Genomic DNA, 7,273 nt, shown 5'->3' on the forward strand with positions numbered 1-7,273 from the left:
GGAGTATTTCTTAATTTTGCATACCTCAAAATTCTGATCACATCAATATCTTATTAACTGCAAAAAGCTTATAAGATATCATCTCTTCTTATGATTACATAGTCCTAAGATCCATGTGCGCCCCTAGACAAGGAGTTGTAGGATCTCGGGGCTGAGCACATCAGAGTCGTTTGACAGATGTGCTGACGGCCAAGGTGGGCCATTTCCTAGCTCCCTGCCCCCATGGGCAGTCTTCATGCCACACTCCTAGGCACCGGGAGGAAGGGGACTGCCTTTGGAAGGAGTTGGAACAACCTATGTGTGTGCGTGGGAGACCCCTCTGTCTGTGACTAAGTGGAGTCAGTGAATATAGACTCAAACCCAACTTCCAGCTCATTACAAAGGTCTATGTGCCGAGGTGGAAGGATGCTTATAAATGCTACATGTGGCATAAGCACTTTTATTTTTACTCTTGTCCTGGGTCCTTACTAGAAGTTGGAGATTCACTGCTTGGAGCCAGGCAGACTTCTTATTTTTCTCTTGATCTGTGTCTCTCTGTTGTCTTTCTGAATATTCACAGTGGTGTCTCACTAGGAACTGTAGCCAGGATCAGTGGAAACTAGTAAAGATTTCAGCAGCTCCTTTTCTTCTCTCAAATATTTCTCACCCTCTTAGGGACAGGTAGGACCGACTATAGGAGGGACAGAATGGCTTTTGCCTCTCAATGCTCTGTGTTGCTTTACGGTAAAGAGGTAGCATTACATCCTGCAGCCACATGGGATAAGATTATACTGAAAGGAGTCATAGGCTCTGCCCTGGTGTCTACCTTGTTCCCATAAAGAAAGCCTGGTAGTCAGGGAACAACTGCATGTAAAGATGCTGCCTGACTCTGCCCTGGAAGAGAGCAGAGGTCTGCTGAGAAAGTCAGTGGGGGAAAGTGGGGCCATTGGTGACCTCACCCTCCTAAGTCATGGGCCTTCTGAGTAGAAGCCAAATCTCCTACCTCTCCCTTGGCTTGCTACATGCTTCTCTGCTGTCCTTCCTACTCATGCTCCGATACTGACACAGAAGTGGGGTTGTGTGCCTCTGTGAAATAAGCTTCCTTCACTCCAGAATGTCAGACTGTGTACACAGTCCACAGTTGCTATGTGAAGATGTGGAAGGGGTACGTGAACAGCACCCATCAAATTCTGCTGACCACCTCTCTGTAACGGAGGTCTGTGTGCACAGACCTCAGCTGCCGGTGACTTCCGGTGCTACTAGACAGTAGTAAACACAATCTCAGCACACCAACATTCTTTCTGTGTTGGTTCTTCCACTCTGTTTACCCACTGGGGTGAATGTTTTTGCCAGTCCTGGGACTTGAACTCACGACCTAGTCACTAACCCTGAGCTTCTTTTGCTCAGGCTATCACTCTACCACTTGAGCCACAGCGCCCTTTCTGGCCTTTTCTGTTTATGTGATACCAAGGAATCCAACCCAGGGCTTCATGAGTGCTGAGCTTTTTCTGCTTAAGGCTACCATTCTACCATTTGAGCCATAGCTCCACTTCCAGCTTTTTAGTGGTAATTGGAGATAAGTCTCACAGACTTTTCTGCCTGGATTGGCTTTGAATCATAGTCCTCAGAGCCATGTGAGCCCAGTGAAAGCAGTGTTTTTATTTGTATTTCTTCCTAATGTGTTTTCTGGTTTTGGCAGGTGCTCCACTGAAGTAATAATATACAGGTATAAAAAACCTAAATGTAAGTAAAACAACTGAAATTCAAAATATTTGGTTTAAAAAATAGAAGTGTAATCAGGTACAGTGGCTCCTAGCTACTCAGGAGGCTGAGATCTGAGGATCACAGTTCAAAGTCAGCCCAGGTACTAAAGTCCATGAGACTCTTATCTCCAGTTAACAACAAGAAAACCAGAAGTGGCACTGTGGCTCGGGGCAGGGCAGTAGCCTTGAGCTGAAGAGCTCAGGGACAGCACCCAGGCCCAGAGTTCAAGTCCTACAACCAACAACAACAAAAAAATACAAATGGCATCAGGTGTGGCATCAGATGTGCATGCCTGTAATTCCAGAACTTGGGAGACAGGCAAGAGAATCTGAATTCCAAGCCAACCTGGATTATATAGCAACTCTGAGGCCAGCCTGACCTACACAGTGAGACCTCCATTTCCTAAAAGTCAGAAGCAGAAGAAGGAGAGAGTGAGAAAGACAAAGGAAGGAAGAAGGGAAGAAAAAAGGAAGGAAGAAAGAAAGAAAAAGGAAGGAAGGAGGGAGAGAAAGAGAGAAAGAAAAGGAAGAAAGAAGGAAGGAAAGAAAGAAAGAAGGAAAGAATGACTTGGTTCTTGGATATGGCAATTATCATTCAAGTTTATATATGAGATCCAAGTCAAGACTAAATCCTTAGGAATAAAATACAACTGTTTGCCTAAAAACCAAAGTCACAGGCTGAATAATTTTTCCCTTTTAATTTTAATAGCCCACTAACAAGAGTTCTCTTAGCCAATAGAAAAAGAAGTAAATACTTCCTTATTCTCACCTCCCATACCTGAGGTTCGTAGAAATATGTCCATTTTTCAGAAGTGATGGGCCTCATGCATGGAGCCAGCTGTAATTGGTAGAAGGGTCAGGAAGGGGTAAAAAATAGAAGTGAAGAAAAGTATAAAAGCATAAGTAGGAAGTTCAAATTTAAGCAGTTGGAACATTTTTAAGGGCTTTAGAGCCTAGGGAGTTTGGAAATGAAGTCCAGATTATTCCTGTCCTAAGTGGGCCACGCATTGTGCTACTGACTAGACCCTGGTCAAAGGTACTCTGACACTGGAGGAATTCTGATTTCTTACACTTCTGATTGCTGATCTGCTCTCTAACCACTCCTGGCCACACCAAGGTGTCAGGGCCCAACTAAGCATTTAGGTCAAAATCACAGTCTCTGGAGGTGTGTTGGAAATGTGCTGGACTGGAAATGGGTGTGATCTAGCTGAGACTAAACAGTTAAGAACACGATCAGGAAAAGGGAGTAAGAAGCCAATAACAATGCCACAGGTATTATTTATCACCAACAATATCCCTGTAGGTATCAGCATTAGAAAAGCAAAGACGATTCAGGTTGTTATATCCAAGGTGTCAGAGGTGAGCCAGGCTGACTAAGCTGTTGGGACAGGCCTCGAACTCTCAGATCTCCAGGCTTAGAACTAGCACTGCAACAGAGGCTACAGGGCTCATGCCCTGAAGGTGTCCTGAGCTGCTTTTTGATGCCTACTAGGACTCAAATGGGTGAGAAGCTGCCACATCAATAGGGAACTGAGCAGCATAGCCAATCTGGGGTCGGGGTCCTGGCTGTTGTTACCTGGCAACATGAGAGGTGGAGCCAGTAGGACCCAGGACCTGCAAATGCCAGAAGAGGCTGTCTTTCCCATCTGCCATTCCCCTTCTCCTACCTAGATTTGAAGAAATTTGATCATCAAAGCATGATTGCAGCAGGTACTGTAGCTCACACCTGTAATCGTAACTACTGAGGAGGCAGAGATCTGAGGATCAAGGTTCAAAGCCAGCCTGGGCACAGAAGGACCTGATAATCTTATCTCCAGTTAACCTCTAGAAAATGGGAAGTGGGGCTTGGCTCAAGGGTAGGGACAATGCCCAGGACATATGTTAAATAACTACACTTTTAATTTTTAATTTTGCTGTAAGCCTAAAACAATTCTAAAACCGTGTGTGTGTGTGTGTGTGTGTGTGTGTGTGTGTGTGTGTGTTTATACTGAGGCTTGAACACAGGACCTTAAGTTCTTTTGCTGGCTTTTTTTTTTTTTCTTAAGACTGACACTCTACCACTTGATCCACACCTCCATGTCTGGTTTTTGGTTTTGGCTCATTAATTGGAGATAAGGATCTCATAACTTTCCCGCCAAAGTTTTGAACCACAGTCCTCAGATCTTAGCTCTCTGAGTAGCTAGGATTATAGGTGTGAACCACTGGCTTCATCATTAAAAATGTTTAAACCACAATAATGATATGACACTTGAAAATCAACAGTCATTCTTTGGTATATGGCCATTTTCACACATCTCTTTCCCTCCCTTAGGCAGGGAACTTTATGAATACTTTCTGTGCTGTTCCTAAAAAGCAGAGTGTCCAGCACAGTGCCTGAGGCACTGTGGGAGCATAGATGAGGGGATGGCTGAGGAACTCAGGGCCCACTCTACTTCCAGTGGGTGGCATTCCATCCCTTCACCACAGAGCGTGACTACTTCCCGGCAGGTCCCAGAGTCTTTCACAGCACCAGGGAGCCATAAACTTTTCTCCGTTTCTCCCCCTCCCCACCTGCATTTGCTTAAACCCACAGCAAGTCACTAATCCTCTCCTGATGGCTGCAGCCGCTCCCCCTGTGCAGCTAATTCCACCCTCTGACTTAATCATCATACTTAGCACTTTCAATAAGAGCTTTTCATCTGCCAGCCCTACACAGGCATTAGGTGATTACTGTAATCTGTCCAGATCCCAAGGCATTGGCCTGGACGGCAGGGGAAGGACTGAAGCTTGCTTCCCTTAGCCACTGGGAGGTTCAGTTTCCTTACCTGTAAAGTGGGGTGATGTACTTCCCCATGTGGCTGGTGGGGAGAATAACTGAAATGAAGTCAGCAAAGTTCTAGACACTTGAGAAGTTTTCAGTCATTATTATTCACACCCCCCACACACATACCCTGCTGTTCTGTTTAAAGCTTAGCTCTCCTAGAACAGCCCAACAGATCTGGATTTGAATTCAGCTTTAAGATGGGGAGAAGGTGTGAAGCTCATCCATTCCTTCCTCACACCATTGTCCTCTGGCCAGTCACTCAAGTGAGGAAAAGACAGACATAGTGTTTACGATGATCACTTCAGTGGTAGCCCCTCTGCCCAGTTGTGCCCAGCAACTGGGTAAGGGAAGATGTGGGGAGGGCTTTGGATATAACGATAGTCCTTTGTCTGGCCAGAACTGCATAGTTGCTTATAGCTACATTTTACACATAAAGAAATTGAGGCATAGGGCAATGTACACAGCACACAATTGTCTGTGTCGAAAGCTGGAGGTTCCCCCTCTGGAAACTGATGGCATCAGAAGATTGCCTTCCAAGGGCCACAGGCCTCTGTCTCCACTGAAGTTAAAGTCTCTTAGGCCCAGCGATTCTTTTTCTTTTTCTTTCTTTTTTTTTTTTTTTTTGCCAGTCCTGGGCTTGAACTCAGGACCTGAGCACTGACTTGGACTTTCTCAAGGCTAGAGCTCTACCACTTGAGCCTCAGCACCACTTCTGGCTTTTTTTTTTTTTCTATGCATGTGGTACCAAGGAACCGAACCTGGGTCTCCATGCATGCTAGGCAAGCACTCTACCAGTAGGCCAAACTCTCGCCTCAGGCCCAGTGATTCTTAAAGCTCCAGCAATTCTACTTGCTCTTCCTTCCTCTTGCTGTTCCTGATGTCCCAGTGCACCTGGGTTTAGATACTGCAAACTTACAGTGTCAGAGAAGCCAGGGTTCTGAACTCTGAAACAACAGGGGATCCATGAGATCCTACAAAGCATGAGGTCAATCTCATGAGGAAGGTGGAAAAAACTCTGGGAGGGAGAGGGCTGGCTGGCCTAGGCTAGGAGCCCCATCCCAGGAACCAGGGATCTGGGCCATCCCCCCACCCCCGCTTGGGGGTGCTAGCCCTCCTGTCACTTGAGCCACAGCACCACTTCCACTTCTGTGTTTTTTTGCTAGTTAATTAGAAATGAGTCTCTCAGCTTTGTCTCCCTAGGCTGGCTTTAGACAGTAACCCTCAGATCTCAGCCTCCTCAGTAGCAAGGCTTGCAGGCGTGAGCCAGCAGAGCCCGTGTCTGGGCTTATGCTGCAGAGGCTGATCTGGATCTTTCTCAGGGGAAATGTGGCGATCCCTGGGAACTGAGTCCTTACTTGAGGAAGTGAAGAAAAGGCTTGAGCTAAGCATTTCATAGACATACGACACATAAAATCAGCAATCGAATGTCCATTAAAAAATACCAAAATTCTTTGGAAAGGCATCATAGACCTATTTCATAGAGGCACTAACTGAGACAAAGATGCATTCATTTGCCTCAAAAGTCATACAGTAAGTCATACACAACTAGCATTTGCCTAACTCCAGTCCCTACTCCTCTGTCCCTAATTATAACAATCATACCTGCATTTGAGAAGAGAAGTAGATGACACCCAGAGAGGAAAGTGATTTTCCCAGGGTCACAAAGCCAGCTAGTGGCTAGGAAACTGACCCTAAGAGTCCAGACTCACAGTTCCAGAGTAAGTCCATCAGAATACCTGGCTAGTAGGTGGTTCACCATTACTGCTTGTGACTGAAACAGGACTAGGGAAAGACCTGGTGTGGCTGGAGGCAGGAGTACTGGAGGGGGAGGGGTGGCAGGTGATGAACGACAGGTGTAGATGGAGACAACTTGCAGCAGTTTGGGTCCAGGTTTCCAGGAACTATGTCCCTGAGCCTCCCAGCACAGCATGCCCCTAGGGGTGAGGTGCTATGCAGGTCTCAGCCTCCAGGTGGCACCCCTCACTGCAGACCGGGACACCCCCAGGAATCAGAAGGTGTAAGAATTGTCCCAGCTGGTTCTGAAAAAGCCTCAGCGTCAATCTGTCCTCAAGTTTTCAAGGTGTCCCTAGAGAACAGCTCACCCCCTACCAAGGTTATTTTTGCCTGACCTTGGCAGCAAAGGGCTGTCAGAGCTGGGGAGGGCGGCTTCAGAGGGACTGGGGTCATCTAGCTAGCTTCCAGACCTTTGACATTGCCCAGATTACACTTAACCCATGCTTTCTTTACTGAAGAGTAGGAGGAGAGGATTCTTTCCACTTTTCCGGGATCGTGGGAGGGTTGGTGGGTCATTTGTAGAACTCCTGGCCTAAGGCAGCTGCCCAGCAGATGACTCCCGTGGACAGACATCAGTGGTTGCAATTTCTTCTTCTGTTTTCCCTCAATTCCAGTCAATTGTGCCATTTTTTAAACCAGTTCCCATCAGCCTTTTACTCACCCCTGCATGGACCTGCTACTGCCCTAGAGTCTATATGTACATCAATGTTTCCTTGAAAGACCCTGAGCTCCACCACCTGGTTCAGGTCACTATCTCCTGGTGCTCTAGTGAGGTCGCCTGGGTCTGTGCTGCAGGTCCTTGTGCTTAGCACCTGCTATGTGAGTTTCCTGGTAGCTGGGTGAGAACCATGAGATGCAGTGGCTCTGCCCTGGGAAATGGGCAAACAGACCAAGTGCAAGTGGCTCCCACCTGTAATCCTAGACGCTTAGGAGG

This window comes from Megascapheus bottae, chromosome 15 (genome assembly GCF_031878675.1).
Source record: "Megascapheus bottae isolate mThoBot1 chromosome 15, mThoBot2.hap1, whole genome shotgun sequence".
Taxonomy (NCBI): Eukaryota; Metazoa; Chordata; class Mammalia; order Rodentia; family Geomyidae; genus Megascapheus; species Megascapheus bottae.